The sequence below is a fragment of the Bos indicus genome, chromosome 15 (genome assembly GCF_029378745.1).
Source record: "Bos indicus isolate NIAB-ARS_2022 breed Sahiwal x Tharparkar chromosome 15, NIAB-ARS_B.indTharparkar_mat_pri_1.0, whole genome shotgun sequence".
In the NCBI taxonomy this organism is placed as follows: Eukaryota; Metazoa; Chordata; class Mammalia; order Artiodactyla; family Bovidae; genus Bos; species Bos indicus.
In genome coordinates this window covers 46,622,369-46,642,318 of record NC_091774.1, presented here as the reverse complement: position 1 = coordinate 46,642,318, position 19,950 = coordinate 46,622,369, and the positions used below count along the sequence as shown (strand labels likewise).

At 39.3% G+C, this 19,950-nt stretch overlaps 1 pseudogene; it reads right to left on the bottom strand.

The window, feature by feature from the left end:
* Positions 1-5,311: 5,311 nt before the first annotated feature.
* LOC139187316 (olfactory receptor 6B9-like) lies at positions 5,312-6,855 on the bottom strand (annotated as a pseudogene).
* Positions 6,856-19,950: the final 13,095 nt, after the last annotated feature.

The window sequence follows — 19,950 nt, the reverse complement described above, 5'->3', positions numbered from 1 at the left end:
GCAAGGAGATCAAACCAATCAACCTAAAGGAAATCAGTCCTGAATATTCATTGGAAGGACTGATGCTGAAGCTGAAATCCTTCAATACTTTGGCCACTGGATGCAAAGAACTGACTCATTGGAAAAGACCCTGATGTTGGGCAAGATTGAAGGTAAGAGGAGAAGGGGACGACAGAGGATGAGATGGTTGGATGGCTTCCAACCAACTGACTCGATGGACATGAGTTTGAGTAAGCTCCAGGATTTGGTGATGGACAGAGAGGCCTGGTATGCTGCAGTCCGTAAGGTTGCAAAGAGTTGGACATGACTGAGGGACAAAACTGAACTGAACTGAATGGGAAAAAAAAAATCATTAAGGTATTTTGTGTTCCATGTGAATACTCACCAAAAGTTGACCTCATCAAAAAATTATTGTTTTAATGAGTGGATGGATGACCTGTTCTGTGAACAATAGTCTTTTTCCCCAGCCACTTTTGTCCTTTCCCAGTGGGCTTATAAGTGAAATGACCATGATGGCAGGGGTGGAATTTGTGCATGGCCTCAGAATCATTGATGTATACTTGCTAAGGATGACCTGGCTAGAGCTAGAGTCCAATCTGTCAGCAGCAGAAACCAACATTGAGTCCCTAATATGGCACTATTTCCTGCCAATTACCTGATGATGACTGGTTACTTTGGACCACTTCCAACATGGAAGAGGCAACATTATGTTCTTCCTGGAATAGACACAACTTTTGACATATTATTGCCTTCCCTAAATGCAGTACTTCTGTCAAAGCTACCATCTGTAGACTTACAGAGTAATTTATCCATTCTTGTAGTTTTTCCACAATGCATTGCTTCTGACCAATAAACAAAGTGTGTTTCACAGAAACTGAAATACAGCAATGTGTCCGTGCTCACGACATTCACTGATCTTACCCGGAAGAGTATGACTGGGATACAGGAAATCCCTTAGGGAATCTCTTAGCACCGTGATTAAAGTTAATGGAAAATTACAACAACTTGTTTCAGGCAGGATTTCTAATGGCCCAGACCCTTCAGAAATGAAGGTTTCAGTCACCATACTAGGCAAAGAACAATGGACAGCTGAGGTGCTTTTTTGAGAGCAAAGAGAATATGGAATGGGTTGTTAAAGACAATTACAAACATTAGTAAAGACCATGTGACCAGTTGCAGAAATGAAATAAGATTTGTAATAGTTGAATATTATAAATATGTGTTTTGTTATAAATATATGTATACCCCTATATCTCATTTAGCATAAAATATATTAATAAATACATTTATACCACAGTGTTTAAGTTACAGTATCAAGGGAAAAGTGTGAACATCCCCAAGGACTTCACAGCTTCTGGAGAAGAATTAGCATAGTTTTGGTTTTACACAGGATAGTTGTATTGTGTTAGGTGGAAGAATGACCTTGTTATTGTCTTTATTTTGGAGATTGCATGATTCAAGGAGATAAATGTGAACTCTAAGTTGACAAGGGAAGACCATGGTAACCAATTTTATGTATCAACTTGGCTAGGCTTTATTTCCCAGTTTTTCAATCAAACACTAATGTGTGACTGTGAAGGTATTTTATTAGAGGTGATTCAAGTCCGTGTTCAGTTCACTTTAAGTATGAAAGATTATTCTAGATAATTTAGAGGAACTTTGTTCAATCAAGTGAAGGGCCTTAAGAGGAGAACTGAGGGTGAAGAAATTTCACCTGTGAGAAGTAGCTTACTCTCATGCCCAAGAGTTCCAGGCTACCCTTCCTGACCGTCTGCCCTCCGAATTTCAAATTAGTGTCACCAACTCCCACAGTTTCATAAGTTAGTTCCATGTAATAAATCTTTTGATGCATATCTCCTACTGGGTCTGGTTTATCAGATTGAACCCTTACTTATACAGTCAATACATTTTTTTCCTGCAACAAAGGGGAAATTTTTACCAATTTAGTTACATGGAAGACTTCCTGCTACCATCAGCTTTGACAATTTATCTTACTTTTTCTGGTCCACTCTCTGATGGTTGTCCAGGAAAACCTTTACCTATTTCCATCCTTCTCTGAAGCTTCTAGTCAGCTACAAGTCATTCCATCTTTCCTTCTTGAAAGCCACTCTTCTGATTTTGAATATAGTAGCATAGTTATAACTGGAGTACAATATTAAATAGGCAATATAATTATAAAATCCATGTACAACTTTTTTTTAATTTTTTTATTTTGTATTGGGGTATAGCTGATTAACAATGTTGTGATAGTTTCAAGTGAACAGTGAAGGGACTCAGCCATCCATATACATGTATCCATTCTCCCCAAACCCCCCTTCCATCCACGCTGCCACATAACATTGAGTAGAGTTCCATGTGCTATACAATAAGTCCTTGTTGATTATCCATTTTAAACCATTTCTAATGGTCAGTGTGTACATAACCTTTCCAAACTCCCTAACTATTCCTTCCCCTGGTGACCATAAGTTCATTTTCTAAGTCTGTGAGTCTCTTTGTTTTGTAAGTAAGGATCATTTGTATCATTACTTTTTAGAGTCCACATATAAGGGATGTCATAGAATATTTCTCCTCTGTCTGACTTACTTCACCTAGTAGTATGTACAGCCTCTAATCATTAATTTAGGAAACCTGAATTGTGGACAAAGTTTTCAGTTATACCATTTTCTCTACTTTTCTGTATGATTTAAACATTTAAAAATAAAATATTAAAAATATTAAAGCAAAATAAATATTGAAAGCAAAAAGTAACAAAGGAGAGATAAAAATGAACTGTTGTATGGACAATAAGATACCTCCCTTGGAAATACAATTCATCAAGTAAAATAGAACATGTGTAAGAACACAGAGGATTTGTATAACACATGGCCTAATGGCTATACAGAAAATTTTTAAATCAGGTGGTCTAAACCAGAAAAGGAACGTCAGTTTATAAATATAGATAATGGTTGAGGTTGTAATAATAAATATTATATAGCTGCTTAATTAAAATTAAAACATTTTTAGAATAAAAAACAATCTTATGAGATTTCAAAGCAGAAAGAAAGTGTTAGTTGATCAGTCATATCTGACACTTTTCAACCCTGTGGTCTGTCCATGGAATTCTCTAGGTAAAAATACTGGAGTGGATTGCCATTCCCTTCTCCAGGGGATCTTCCCGACCCAGGGATCAAACTTGGATCTCCTGCATTGCAGGCAGATTCTTTACCCTCTGAGCTAACAGGGAAGCCCATGAGATTTCAAAATAACATTAATTGTACAATAATGATTAATAAAGGTTTTCAAGCATAAATATATACTGCTATCTTTTGACAAAAGACTGAAAAGTCTACCACTTGGATAGGAATTATATGATTCAAGATAAAGTATCTTACATTGCTTTTAGTGCTTATATGAGGGCCATGACCCACACCAGTGCCTTTCGACTAAAGAAAAATAGTAGTGGTGGTAGTTAAGTCTCTCAGTCGCGTCCGACTCTTGCGATCCCGTGGATTGCAGACTGTCAGGCTCCTCTGTCCATGGATTTCCCAGGCAAGAATACTGGAGTGGGTTGCCATTTCCTTCTCCGAGGGATTCTTCCTAACTTGGGAATTGAATCCAGGTGTCCTGCATTGAGGCGAATGCTTTACCAACTGAGCTACGAGGGATATTATTAGAAATTATGCAGTGGTTAGACTAAAACTCATGAGGGCCAGGAAAACATATCAGGTTTAGATAAGTTGAAAACTACCACAGCTTATAAAACCAAATTAAAACAATCTTATCTGATATTTTTTCTTAAATTTATTTATTTTTGGCTGTGCTGGCTCTTCATTGCTGCCTGGGCTTTCTCTAGTTGCAGTAGAAGGGCTTCTCATTGCTGTGGCTTCTTCTGTTGCAGAGTACTGGGCTCTATTGAAGTGGGCTTCAATAGCTGTTGTAGGTGGGCTCAGCACTTGTAGCTCCCAGGCTCTAGAGCACAGGCTGAATAGTTGTGTCTCATGAGCCTAGTTGCTTCACAGCATGTGGGATCTTCCCGGATCAGGGATCAAACCTGTGTCTCCTGCCTTGGCAGGCAGATTCTTTACTACTGAGACAACAGGGAAGCCCCTCATCTGATCTCATATAAAAACTTAATACAAAATAGGAAGACCATGTAGTTATAATGTAAAGTCAAAACAAAACAAATATAATATATAAATTAAGAACCCAATTAAAACTTATGAAATGTGGCTTCTAAGTTGTTAGGGTAAAATGGCATGCCTGCCATCCTTAAACTCTTGGCAGAACATATTTTGTTAATTCGCTCATCCAATATGTTTGCTAAGCCAGACAGAATCCATTTTTCCTCTATCATTTTATAATGGCTGAATGAAAGCATGTACTACTTCTTAGCATATTGCATCCACCATTACAAAATTAAAAAAAAAATTTAGAAGGTAGATGTTCTGGGAAACTTGGAAAAATCTTATACATCCAGGCCAAGTAAGCATTACTAACAAAAGCAGTTTTGTGGCTCTTGTTAATGCCAGTGCTTACTTTACGTGAAAACTAGGGGGCTTTAATGAATTGCTTCTAGTTTTTCTGAGTCTAAGCCCCAACTATAACACCCCCAAAATTATATATGTAGCAGTTCCAATAAAGGAAGAGAACTAAAGTGTGAAATTATGTATTTTATAAATATATCCCATTTGTTGGAAATTTTACATTGTATGTATTTTATACTATAAAAATTTATATTACATATCATATAATACATTTTATAAGTGGGTTTTATTATAAAATGGGCCAAGATATTATATATATGTATGTATACATATATATGTATATAAAATCCTGTTTTCTCTCTACCATGGTAAGTTTTGCACGCTATCTTGCAATGTTTTTTTTGGAGTCTGAAAGGTATTTCTCTCTCATTTTTTCATAGATTTTAAAAAGTAATTAAATGAGATATCGTTAAGGTCAGTTGATTATAAAAGGAACAAGTCCCCTAACCCACTAGGAGCAAGCAACAGGTCACTACATTGACCATCGCAGAGCCTCTTTTTTATATGCCTCCTAAGACAGAAAGGGCTTTTAAAACAAAACAAAATTAAACTAGAAAAATGCCATTAATATAACTCTAAAAACTAGTTGCATAACTATTTCTGAATATCTTCTTGAAAAATAGAATTACTTTATAATGATTTTACTAATGTATGTGTTTTAGAGTTCTGATTATTTAACTCTTTGCCTCCTAAAAGAAAGAATTTAATTAATACAAGAAAGAAAAGGGAATTTTCTTTGATATATAACCTCTTATTCCTTAATTATTGTATTAAGTCAGTATGTTTATCATTGCAGATGATGAAAAAAAGAAGAAAATCTGAAATCTGAATCTCTTCAGCAAAGAGAATCTCTCAAGAAAAGAGCTCGGCCACTTGCCATGGTTTTTCTGATGGCAATTTTGACCTCCTTGTTCCTCAGGCAGTAGATGATAGGGTTGAGCATGGGAGTAAAGACTGCATATATGGCTGAGATCAACTTGTTAGAATTGAATGAAGCAATGGCCCGAGGTCGGACATACATGAAGATCACGGCTGTGTAGAAGATGACTACCACCATAAGGTGAGAGGCACAGGTAGAGAAGCCACTGCCCAGTGGCTGAAGGAATGTGCAGGATGGCAGAGACAATGAAGGCATAGGAAAGGACAGTGGCTGAGAGAGGAAACACAAGGATGATGATGGCTACTACAAAGTCTACCATCTTTGCCACAGATGAGTCCATGAAAGCCAATTTGAGGATAGGGGAAACATCACAGAAAAAATGGTTCAAGATATTATTACCACAGAAGGAAACTTGGGAGATGAAGTATACTTTTGCCAAGGAGACAGTAAAGCCACTCAGACAGGAACTGATGGTTAGCTGAACACAAAATTCTGTGGTCATCATAACCGGATAGCGAAGAGGCCAACATATAGCCACATAATGGTCATAGGCCATGGCAGCCAAGAGCACACACTCTGTACAGGCAAGTGACATGAAGAAATAGAGCTGGGCCATGCATCCCAAGAAGGAGATGGTATTGGGACAAAGCAGGAATCCAGCCAGCATCTTGGGAACGGTGACAGATATATACCAGGTCTCCAGAAAGGACATGGTGCCCAGAAAATAATACATGGGCTTGTGCAGGGATCCAGTGACCCATGCAGTGAGGATGGTGACTACATTCTCCAACAGCACAAACAGGTAGGTGATGAGGAAGAGGAAGAAAAGCAGAACTTGCAGCCAAGGGTAAGTAGGGAAGCCCACCAGGACAAATTCACTAATATGAGTGATATTTTCCTTCCACATAATTAGGACATCAAAAGATTTAATGATGGCAGCACCAGATTGAAGAGTGAATCCACATTGGCTCAAGGGGCCCTCAGGCTACATTAAACACAACCCTAGGGTCATAATCTGGTCGTGGGGTATAATTTAGGTCACTGGAGGCCACAGCATCTTCTCCAGAAAATCAGGTGTCAGAACAAGACCTGAAAACAAATAGAACATAGACACAAAGCTAAGAATCTCAAAGTAGAATCGTGAGGTCAGATTCAGGGTTCAGCCTTTGGATCTGAAGAGGCCTCCAGGTAGTACTAGGGGGAAATCCTTTCCTTATCATCATAGTCACAGATTTCAGGGGCAGCTATAAGGTAGGAAATCATCACAATTAGAGAAAGTGCCAAGGATTGTCCAGGAAGCAAGGAAGTTTGAAATCTAGAGAAAATAGAAGCAGAATATCAACTAGGAAAGACCCTCCTGGCCAGAAGAATTGTTGACCCTGGTCTACTCCTCAGCTATGCCCTATGTCTTTTGAAGACACTGGCAACAGTACTTAATAATTCACTGCCTATTTTAGGCCCACAGCTTTAAAAAAAATTGAATAAATTTTTTTCAAAAATTTTTTTCTTTTTTAGTAAACATTTCCCTTTTAGAATAATTAAATATATTTTAGTGTTTTAGATGACTTCTAATAACACTAATGCTAATAATTACATATTTAATAGCTATACATAATAGTTTCATTTATACATATGTAATATTATATATACATATCTACTAGTTACATATTTTTAGAATAGTTCACAGTTGATCTCACATTAATCTGTATAATTCATCTACATCTTCTTCAAAGACTGGCTCAAATATTTTATACTTCTGGAAGAAGTGCTACTTGACTAATTCTATCTACTTCCTGACTCTGAAACTCCTTATTATGGACACTACTTGAGGGCAAGTTGCATTTAAGAAGCTGCCTTGGGAGTGGGAAATCAGGAGATTTGACAATTTGAAAGGGTCCTGGGCTTCCCAGGGCACAATATATAATCTGAGGAAATTTAAAAACACTTTCTTTGTTAATGGAGACAGAAGAAAAAGAACAGATAAAAATTGGGTTGAGATTATAAATTAAATGAATTTTAAAAGAGAAACATATTCTTTAAGAAGCCCAATAGAAATCAGGGAACTGGAAAGAAGAATAAGATTTTAAATTTCCTAAGCAGGACATGTCGGAGAAAGCGATGGCACCCCACTCCAGTACTCTTGCCTCGAAAATCCCGTGGACGGAGGAGCCTGATGGGCTGCAGTCAATGGGGTTGCGAAGAGTTGGACAGGACTGGGCGACTTCACTTTCACTTTTCACTTTCATGCACTGGAGAAGGAAATGGCAACCCACTCCAGTGTTCTTGCCTGGAGAATCCCTGGGACGGGGGAGTCTGGTGGGCTGCCATCTATGGGGTCACACAGAGTCAGACACGACTGAAGCGACATAGCAGCAGCAGCAAGCAGGAGATGTAGGAGATGCAGGTTCCATTGTTGGGTTGGGAAGATCCCCTGGAATTGGAAATGGCAACCCACTCCAGTATTCTTGCCTGGAGAATCCCATGGACAGAGGAGCCTAGTGGCCTCAGTCCATGGAGCTGCAGAGTCAGACTGAATGAATGAGCACTCACACACAAATATTTAGTAATTTTTTCTGATTTATATGTACTTTGTAGCCTCACCCTCCCACCTCCCCACCCCCACCCCGCCCCTGCCCAGATCTCTAATAAAGTAGTTGGTTGTACGTGTTGGAAAAATTGAAATAAAATGGATTCAAATTTGGCTTCTTTCTCCACTCAAAAGCATTATCCTTTAAGCTTAACAACTCTCTCAGGGAGGTCAATTTGCCTAAGAGAGTGAAGCGCTATGGAAGCACATAGCCTAAATCCTATCAATTACAGAACAAGATTGTGAAGGAATTTTTACATGTGAATGCACACTCACTTGTGTCTGATATTTCAGGAATAACAGAACACAAAAGAATAATACAACAAGAGACTTGATATGGACAAAAGAAAGCCCAATATTCAGAAGGTACTACAACATTAAGGAAACTGCAGAAGAGTGGGACAAATAATTGGAAGACCTGAATTCTAGTCCACGATTTCTCTCTTATTAACTTTATAATCTGATGTAAACTTCAAGTTACCAAACTTTAATTCCCTTAAAAAAGGTTATAATACTAAAAAATTCAACAAATTATGGATGCAGACAATTTATAGAATTGTTGAAAAGTGAAAGTTAAATCACTCAGTCGCGTCCGACTCTTGGCGACCCCATGGACTGCAGCCTACCAGGCTCCTCTGTCCATGGGATTTTCCAAGCAAGAGTACTGGAGTGGGTTGCCATTGCCTTCTCCGTTATAGAATTGTTAGTGGTTAAGATAAAGATCTAGGCTTCCCTGGTATCTCAGATGGTAAAGAATCTTCTGCAATGCAGGAGACCAGGCTTTATTCTTGGATGGGGAAGATCCCCTGCAGAAGGGAATGGCTACCCACTCCAGTATTCTTACCTGGGAAATCCCACAGACAGAGATGCCTGACAGCTACAGTCCATGGATCACAAACAGTCGGACATGACTGAGCGACTAAGCACATAAGATTAAGATCTACTTCACGCTCATTGGAGACTTGGTCCCACATGGCATTTTGAAAGTAAAGATGAAAAGGTCGAATTTCTATATTCAGATCTTGAGAAGATAATATAAGGAAACAAGCCATTACAGTCCTCTATGTTACAGCCACAAGTAAGATAGGTAGCCCCTGGGTCTAAGATGATCTTAACATTGCCTTCAGCGGTGGCCTTCAAAGAAAGCAATAAGGCTTTATCTGCACCTGGGCAAGTAAGCACTACTGGAGAAAAATCACAAAAGAGGACAGATGATATCAGCATAAATTTATAGTCACATAGCTCAACTGAACCACATACAATGGCTGGTATCCTACACTACGTTTTAAATTGATTCACTCTATATTTCCCAAAGATTTCTTGGTTTTGATCTCTAATCTGCCATTTCACTCTCCTCCAACTCTCAGCAGACAATTTCTCCTCTTATAAAGACAAATGAGATTAGTTTTCCACTTCCAAATCATTATGCTAAACTCTGACATCTCTGTTCATTCTTTCCTTACTTCTTATCTAAGACTGGTCCCTCTATCTGTTCTACATCTCATTTTTCAGGAAACTGTTGTCAGAAATCCTATCTCTTTTCATATATTAAATTCTTTACACAAACATTCATTGAGCATCTATTACATGCCAGGAGGCACTGTTCTAGATGCTTAAAACAGCTCACTGAACAAAACAGAAAAAAAAAAAAAAAAGGCAAAAAACTCCTAATCTTAAGAAGTTACATGCTAGTGAAGGGATACAGGCAGTAAATACAGTCATTCTCAAGACTTTGAATAAATATAATATGGATATAAATGTAGGAGTTGACACATTCTGGGGAAAAATCAGAGCAAAGTAAGTAAAATTAAGAGTGTGTGGCAGAGTAGAAGGTTCATGTTTTATACAGGATGGTCAGGGTAAGCCTCACTGAGCAGAGTCACGAAGAAGCTAACAGTCATCTGACTGATGAAATCGTTTTCCAAAAAAAGAGAACAGGTCTAGTATGGTTGGAGTAGAATGAGTGGGAGAAGTGAAGTAAAAAAAGTAAGGACAGGTGATGATGAGCAGGTCACCATGGGCTTTTCAAGCAGTTGTAATGATGTTGGCTTTTACTCTGTGTGGATTGGAGCCACTTTGGAAAGTTCTGAGCGGTTGACTAACCTAATCTTACTGATGTTTTAAGAAGTCTTCTGGCAGGTTCTTCTTATCTGAGTCATTTCTGACGACTTTTAAGAATGGTCAAACAGTTCTTCCTCTTCCTAAATATAATCCTTCTTTTCTGATCATATTTTTGTATCTGCTTCAGAACACTGTACCACCCATCAAGCCCTCTCTTTCCTTACCTTTACTTTCTACTGTTACTACCTCTCTGGTAATATGCAGGTTTTTCCCGTCTTAAAATTGTTGCTTAGTTTCCTAATCTCTGACTCTTCTCACCGTAGTCCCCACACCTTTAGCTCTACTATGGGTCAAGTAGTTCCATGCACTGAAAACACCAAGACAAATAGACATTGGAGCTGTCTAGTAAAGGAGACAAAGAAGGGGTCAGAAAATTAGAATATAATGCAATAAGCATGGTGATAGGATACTGAGTATTAGGAATCCAGGGTAGAATAATTCTTTGTTAAAAGAATCCAGAAAGATGTCATTAAAAAGTGCCATTTTAACTGAAATAAAGCATCATAGAGTTTTGAAGGGAAGGAGAAATACCAAATAGAGCAAAAAGCAAATGCAAAGGCACAAAGCATTAAAACATTGGTGATGGGATGATTTGCATTTTGACTAGAAAGCACTGATAGCCTGGAAGAAAGAAATGGATCAAGACAAGGCTGGAAGATGAGGTTATACAGTTACCCCTCACTGTTTCCTAAACCTTTCTACTGCTGCTGCTGCTAAGTCGCTTCAGTCGTTTCCGACTCTGTGCGACCCCATAGACGGCAGCCCACCAGGCTCCCCAGTCCCTGGGATTCTCCAGGCAAGAACACTGGAGTGGGTTGCCATTTCCTTCTCCAATGCATCAAAGTGAAAAGTGAAAGTGAAGTTGCTCAGTCGTGCCCGACTCCTAGCGACCCCATGGACTGTAGCCTACCAGGCTCCTCCATCCATGGGATTTTCCAGGCAAGAGTACTGGAGTGGGTTGCCATTGCCTTCTCCCCATTTCTGATACACTGAGTCCTATAACATCTGACAGAGTACCTCTTTTTTTAACTTTTTATTTTATATTTGAATACAACTGATTAACAATGTTCTGATAAGTTTCAGGTGGACAGTGAAGAGGCTCAGTCATACATATAGATGTATCTATTCTCCCCTAAACTCTGCTCCCATCCAGGCTGCCACATAACACTGAGCAGAGTTCCCTGTGCTGTATACAGTAGGTGCTGTTGGTTACCCATTTTTAAATATAGCAATGTGTACACGTCCCTCCCAAACTCCCTAACTATCCCTTCCCCACATCATTCCCCGCTGGTAACCACAAGTTTGTTCTCTGTGAGTCTGTTTCTCCTTTGTAAATATGTTCATTTGTATTCATTTTTTTAGATTCTGCATATAAGGGATGTCATGCAGTATTTCTCCTTGTTTCTTTCTTTTTTTAAAATTTATTTTATTTTATTTTTTAACTTTACAATACTGTATTGGTTTTGCCATATATCAACATGAATCCGCCACAGGTATACACGTGTTCCCCATCCTGAACCCTCCTCCCTCCTCCCTCCCTGTACTGTCCCTCTGGGTCGTTCCAGTGCACCAGCCCCAAGCATCTAGTATCCTGCATCGAACCTGGACTGGCGACTCGTTTCATATATGATATTATACATGTTTCAATGAGCCATTCTCCCAAATCATTCTCCTTGTTTCTGACAGAGTACTTCCTGTCTCACTGACATCATATGGAAAACAAAATGAGTTCCATTTACATATTCTCTAACATTAGCCTGAACCCTCTTTATTTTTTTAAAAGATAGTAAATATCTGTTTTTTTATTGAAGTATAGTAGATTTTCAGTGTTGTGGTCATTTCAAGTTGATAACTCACTCTGCAGCAAAAGGATTCAGTTATATATACATATGTATCTATTTTTTCAGATTATTTCCCTTTATAGGTTATTACACAATATTGAGTACAGTTTCCTGTGCTGTGCAGTAGGTCTTTGTTGGTTATCTGTTTTACATATAGTATTGATGCTTTTGAACTGTGGTGTTGGAGAAGACTCTTGAGAGTCCCTTGGACTGCAAGGAGATCCAACCAGTCCATTCTGAAGGAGATCAGCCCTGGGATTTCTTTGGAAGGAATGAGGCTAAAGCTGAAACTCCAGTACTTTGGCCACCTCATGAGAAGAGTTGACTCACTGGAAAAGACTCTGATGCTGGGAGGGATTGGGGGCAGGAGGAGAAGGGGATGACAGAGGATGAGATGGCTGGATGGCATCACCGACTTGATGGACGTGAGTCTCAGTGAACTCTGGGAGTTGGTGATGGACAGGGAGGCCTGGCGTGCTGCATTCATGGGGTCGCAAAGAGTCAGACACAACTGAGTGACTGAACTGAACTGAATGTGTATATGTTAATCCCAAACTCCTAATTAATCCCTTCCTCCCCTTCCCCTTTTGGTAACCATACCAAAACATACATTTGTTTTCTATGTATGGGACTATATTTCTGTTGTGTATATAAGGTCATTTGTATCATTCTTTTTTTCTTAGATTCCACATATAAACAATATCATATTTATCTTTCTCTGGCTTACTTCACTTAGCATGATCATCTCTAGGTCTATGAACTCCCTTGATTTTTAAGATCCACATTTTATTCTTAAAACTTTGAGCCAGTACAGTATTGCCTCTGGCATGACCAAGATCTCTGCATACACCCACCATTCTGAGCACACATGAGTCCCACATGAGACTACTGTCCTATACTTTCTCCCTGCTGAATGCTCATGCAGTTTTCCTACTTGGCCTTCATCATCTTCACTCCTCATCCCTGCCTTTGCCTGTATAACCTGTCCAATAATAAAAATATCCACCATTTACTGGGTGTCTATTATATGGCAGAATTTGTACTCAGTCTTTCCTATCCTTCATCTCACTCAATTCTCACAACAACCTAATAGATATTATTGGTTCCCCATTACAGATACTAGGTAAATAACTTGGCTAAATTCATACAAGTAAAAAGTGGTGGAGATGGAATTATAACCTAACACTGTAGGCCTCCAAAGTCTATACTCTTTCTACTCTGCAGCATTCCTCTTTCTTTAATTATTGTTTCCCTCCTCTCTTCCCACTGCCACACTCCCAGTTAATGTCCCCAGTTTTGTGCATCCCTAGTCTGCTCTTTCCAACTTTCTGTACCACCCATTCTCCTGATCCCTGGTCTTGATCATACTGACATCGATTTCCTTTTCAACCAAGTCTTTCTTGCACAAATTCCTCACTTTTGAACTTAGCCTTCACAATCCATCTGAGCTTTTAGAGATCAGTCTAAAGTTCCAAAATCTGGTTTGTCTAATTTTCTTGTCTTGAGCAACATGCCTCCTAAGTCCATGTAATATTCCAGACATCCTAATATTCATGATGATCTTTCCCCCAACCCACATTGACCCTTATATATATCTACATCAGTGTGACCTCTCCCCACTCTATATTGACCTCTAATCCAGCCACTGACCTGGCATGTTTCACTGAGTCACCATTTCCTAGCTGAAAGTCTTTGTTAGGAAAAGAATGTTGGCTCAGAAAGGAGGATAGACTCACCTGCTAAATCAAACAAATGCATTGATGTGTATTACTTAGAAGATACTACAGATGGGAAAAAGATTTTCTCAAGAAGGAGGAAGAAGTTAGATGAGAACAAGAGGAATATTGTAAATAGAGGAAGGTGGTTTGTGCAATTCAGGGGGAAGGTAGATGGAAAGGAAAATAAAAAGTTCAAGTTTCAGAAGAGATAGAGTGGGCTTGCACTCCAAAGGACTGGGAACACACAGGGGCTTTTGCCTGTATAAGGCAACACACAAAGATACTAAATAGTATCCTGCCTCCAGACTGAGTGATCTTACTAAAATATAAACATAAACAAGTGATTCTCCAGTTCAAATCTTTCAGTGACCATACTGTACAACTGAACTCCTTACATTGCATAGCAAGTGCCTCAGGATCTGACCCCCACATTCTTAATACTCTTTCTCAGCTACTCAATTCAAGCTCAAGCTCCACTGAAGAATTTGATGTGTTTTAGTGCAACATCCTCCTTCAAGACTCTATGCAGTTGTGCATACTCTATCTTCTACCTGAAATTCATTCTAAATCTTGCTACCTGGTAAATGCCTACTCAGATTCATCCTCCCTATCAAACTATGCCTAACCACCCCTTGCTATCACCACCTCCTGCCCATCACTCCAGCTCTCTGGTTTTGTAACATTTTGAACTAAAGAGCATCATATCATGGTAACATGCATCATTTTGCTTACTTATTATCACTACTAGATTTATGAACACCTTGAAAATACCAATCTTATACTACTTGCAGCTTGGTCATCTTTTTATCTCTAGATGTCTAGCTTAGTTCCTGAAGCATGGCTGTCACTAAATAAGCAAAAAAAATTTTGATGTTTATTAAGATCAGATGCCTCACCATGATGCACTCTGTTTTTTTGTTTTAGGAACGCAAGTGAAGTAGGTCATCCTGGTCGAGTCTAGCTTGGAGATCTTGGTTCAGTTGTCTAGTACTCTGACCATTAGAGAGGTGTTTGGTGAAAATCACCTGTGCCACCCTGCGAGTCTTTGCCTCTTCACCTGAAAGGATTTGAAGTTAGGGGATAAAAAGGAAAAGGGGAAGGGAAGGGAAATAAAGGAGAAGTTTTGGAATAACCTAATCTAAATCCTTGAAAATTGCTTCTCTGTGAAACGCAAGAGTTCCATGACTTTGTAATTCTCCTCAGTTGGGAGAGATACTAAGGTCCAGATGGATTAGGGAAATGGAAATTTTTTTCTTCTGTTTACTCAAAGAAAAGGCAAAATCAACTTAATACATACATGTGACAAGACTTTTAAGTCCAAAATTCAAAAGTTACTTCTGGGCCTGTTAAATACCCCTTTTGGATGGTAAGAGCCCAAGGTGGGAGAGATATTTTTTCTGTTTTATATGCTTTTTCTCTGTATCTATTCAATGTACACCTCTTCCTACTCCTCTCTTCTTGCTCTTGCTCTGTTTCTTTGCCACTGAACTTGGGCTGGTTTTATATGTTGACTCTTCCCACAGACCTCATTCAGGCAGAACCTAGAGCTGGACAATTCCAGGACACAATGAGCCAACTGCTCAGTAGAGGCAACTGTTCTTTAAAAGACACATCTTGGTTCACATGTGCTATAGGATTTTCAAGAGCAATAATGATGAAGAAGTTAGAGAAATTTCCCTAGTGACCTCCTAGGCCACTAGACAGAGTGATTATCAGTTGGAGAAACAGAATAGTAACAGTTTTATGGAATATCAATCTGGTGATTTATCCTAATCTTAGTTCTAAAGCTTGGTTTTCTTCCACTCTCTGGTTGTCTGGGAAGTAACTATTACTCATGACCTATTACTTTCAGTTCAGTTCAGTTCAGTCACTCAGTCGTGTCCGACTCTTTGTGACCCCATGAATCGCAGCACGCCAGGCCTCCCTGTCCATCACCAACTCCCGGAGTTCACTCAGATTCACATCCATCAAGTCAGTGATGCCATCCAGCCATCTCATCCTCTGTCATCCCCTTCTCCTCCTGCCCCCAATCCATCCCAGCATCAGAGTCTTTTCCAATGAGTCAACTCTTCTCATGAGGTGGCCAAAGTACTGGAGTTTCAGCTTTAGCCTCATTCCTTCCAAAGAAATCCCAGGGCTGATCTCCTTCAGAATGGACTGGTTGGATCTCCTTGCAGTCCAAGGGACTCTCAAGAGTCTTCTCCAATACTACAGTTCAAAAGCATCAATTCTTCAGCGCTCAGCATTCTTCACAGTCCAACTCTCACATCCATACATGACCACTGGAAAAACCATAGCCTTGACTAGACGGACCTTTGTTGGCAAAGTAATGTCTCTGCTTCTGAATATGCTATCTAGGTTGGTCATCACTTTCCTTCCACAAACTTGCCACACTGACTTCTGCCAATTCCAGCTTCCATGTCCATGGCCTTTTACGAGTACACAGTGCTGTTCATTATATGTGACAAGGTCCTTGCTGAATTAAATGCATTGTGTAGAATGATCCTACATGGGAGAATAAATCTGTGCAATACTAGATTCACCATGTACATAGATGTGTATAGTTTTCAGATTATGTGAACCAGTATGCACCTATACAAGGAAACAAAATCCTGCTCCAAAGATTCTTTGAGAAACTAAGTTATAAACAGCAGCAACTACTTACACATGCTGCCGCCTCATGACCATTCAAAAGCGCAGTCCATTACTTGCTCTTTTCTTTCCATTTAGTAAAAAGGAAGTTGTAGCACATAATTGGAATGATTGTTGCACAAGTGGCCATGGGTCACTTTGAGTTATAGAAAACTCAAACAGGATAAGAAAATACAGATACTTAAACACAAGAAAACACCCACCTCCAACTGGATGCCAGACTATTGATGACTGTGCAGCAGAAGATAGATGAATTACAGCATGTGAGAAACTAACAAGCTCCTTAAGTCACCACAATCTGGGAACTATTCATGTTTTCTAGAGCAAATAGTTTTTCAAGTTTTAAAAGAAATACGTTTCCTTTCATTATGCTACAGGTTGTATGATTGTTATTTTTGTATTAAATCAACCCATATAATATTGCTTTCAATAGCACAGTTTGAGCTTATTTACACAATGAATATCTAATTGATTTATTAACTAAATATTTATTGAGAACTCTTCTAGGTACTGAATATATAGGAATGGACAGTTTAAAATTCCTATCCCCACTGAATTTACATTTTAGAAGAGGGCAATAAAAATGAATAAATAATAAAACACATAATATGTCTGATGGTGATAAGTGCTTTGAGAAAATAAAAGCAAGGAAAGGTAGGCTGCAGTTTTAAGCAGGTGGTCAAGAAAGACCTTTCTGAGAAGGTCATCTTATATCTTATATCTTAAAGGACATCTTTTATCTTGTAGAAATCAGCATTTGTGCTGTGACCAGAAGGTTGAGAAGAAAGAACCAACCAAGAAGAGATTTAGAGAGGAGGGTTTGGGCAGAGAAAATGTAGAGTCTTGGGTTGGAATGAGTTTTTTGCAATAAGGACAGAAACAGATCAGAATGTTTGGAGGCTGATGAGTGACAGGGGGAGTGCAATGAACGAGGTCATAGACATAGGCAGAGGACAGATTGGTAGGGTCTTGGTATTAGCTTCCTGGGGCTGCCATAACAAATTTCCACAATCTCTGTGACTTAGATCCGAGTTCTATGAATAGAAATTCATAGTTCTGGAAGCCAGAAGTCTGAAGTCAAAGATATCTGCAGATTATGCTCTCTCGGAAGGCTCTAGTGGAGGAGACTTCCTTGGCTTGTGGAACCATAACTCCAATCTGTGCCTTTGTCTTCAAAATGCCTTGTTCCTTCATTCTCTTTGTCTTCCGCATTTCTTAATAAGGCATTCTTCACTGGGTTTAGGGACCATTAGCTCAGGAGGATCTCATCTTGAGATTTACCATAATTACTTCTGCAAAGACCTTTGTTCCAAAAAAAGTCACATTCTGATATTCCAAGTAGACATCTTTTAGGGTGACACAATTCACTTCATTACAACCTTGGAAGTCCTGAAAAAAGTGGTTGATTTTATGTTCAATAGAAAGCCATTCCAATATGCTTTTTAAAGGTCCCTTTGAGCATTATTTTCATGGCTGCAGTCACCATCTGTAGTGATTTTGGAGCCCAGAAAAATAAAGTCTGACACTGTTTCCACTGTTTCCCCATCTATTTCCCATGAAGTGATGGGACCAGATGCCATGATCTTCATTTTCTGAATGTTTAGCTTTAGCCAACTTTTTCACTCTCCACTTTCACTTTCATCAAGAGGCTTTTTAGTTCCTCTTCACTTTCTGCCATAAGGGTGGTGTCATCTGCATATCTGAGGTTATTGATATTTCTCCCAGCAATCTTGATTCCAGCTTGTGTTTCTTCCAGTCCAGCGTTTCTCATGATGTACTCTGCATAGAAGTTAAATAAACAGGGTGACAATATACAGCCTTGATGAACTCCTTTTCCTATTTGGAACCAGTCTGTTGTTCCATGTCCAGTTCTAACTGTTGCTTCCTGACCTGCATATGAATTTCTCAAGAGGCAGGTCAGGTGGTGTCGTATTCCCATCTCTTTCAGAATTTTCCAGAGTTTATTGTGATCCACACAGTCAAAGGCTTTGGCATAGTCAATAAAAGCAGAAATAGATGTTTTTCTGGAACTCTCTTGCTTTTTCCATGATCCAGTGGATGTTGGCAATTTGACCTCTGGCTCCTCTTCCTTTTCTAAAACCAGCTTGAACATCAGGAAGTTCACTGTTCATGTATTGCTGAAGCCTGGCTTGGAGAATTTTGAGCATTACTTTATTAGTGTGTGAGATGAGTGCAATTGTGCAGTAGTTTGAGCATTCTTTGGCATTGCCTTTCTTTGGGATTGGAATGAAAACTGACCTTTTCCAGTCCTGTGGCCACTGCTGAGTTTTCCAAATGTGCTGGCATATTGAGTGCAGCACTTTCACAGCATCATCTTTCAGGATTTGGAATAGCTCAACTGGAATTCTATCACCTCCACTAGCTTTGTTTGTAATGATGCTTTCTAAGGCCCACTTGACTTCACACTCCAGGATGTCTGGAGAAGGCTAAGCACTGAAGAATTGATGCTTTTGAACTGTGGTGTTGGAGAAGACTCTTGAGAGTCCCTTGGACTGCAAGGAGATCCAACCAGTCCATTCTGAAGGAGATCAGCCCTGGGGTTTCTTTGGAAGAAATGATGCTAAAGCTGAAACTCCAGTACTTTGGCCACCTCATGTGAAGAGTTGACTCATTGGAAAAGACTCTGATGCTGGGAGGGATTGGGGGCAAGAGGAGAAGGGGGCAACAGAGGATGAGATGGCTGGATGGCATCACTGACTCGATGGACGTGAGTCTCAGTGAACTCCGGGAGCTGGTGATAGACAAGGAGGCCTGGCGTGCTGCAATTCATGGGGTCGCAAAGAGTCAGACACGACTGAGTGACTGATCTGATCTGATCTGATCTTGAGCATTATTTGGAGACTGGATTGTAAGTGGACATGGATAGAAGCAAGAAAAGCAATCAGTAAGACTGAGCTTTGCTATGGTGACCCAGGAGAGAGATGATGGTCTTCTCTAGACTTGTAGCAATGGAGAGGTAGAAGAGATGGTAAGACTTAGGAGTAGATAGGAAATAGAGATTAAAAAAAAAAAGAAGAATGAAATATCTCTGCTAAGGCTTTGAGCAATTCTGTGTACGATGAAGAGGACTCAAAACAGAGGGAGTTTGGTTGGAAAATTGAGAATTCTCCTTTGGACTTGTTTATATAGTCCTGTATTATATGTTTAGTTCTCAAACAGTCTTTTGTATTTGAATAGTTATAATAAAGCTTTCGTTTAAACAGTCATGACATCTTAAATTGCATCTTGTACCTCTAGTGTTTTTTTCCCCCATTAGCTGAAAATAATTAAAGCTTTCTTAGTATAGCTGCAGACAGGGATTCTGAAATCTCCTGGCACTTTTTATTTGGGAGGTATCATCAAGATAATGCAGCATACACATATGTCAGCTGTATTTTTTTTTTCCTTTTTCTTTTTTATTTTCTAATTTTATTTTATTTTTAAACTTTACATAATTGTATTAGTTTTGCCAAATATCAAAATGAATCCGCCACAGGTATACATGTGTTCCCCATCCTGAACCCTCCTCCCTCCTCCCTCCCCATACCATCCCTCTGGGTCCTCCCAGTGCACTAGCCCCAAGCATCCAGTATCGTGCATCGAACCTGGACTGGGAACTCATTTCTTA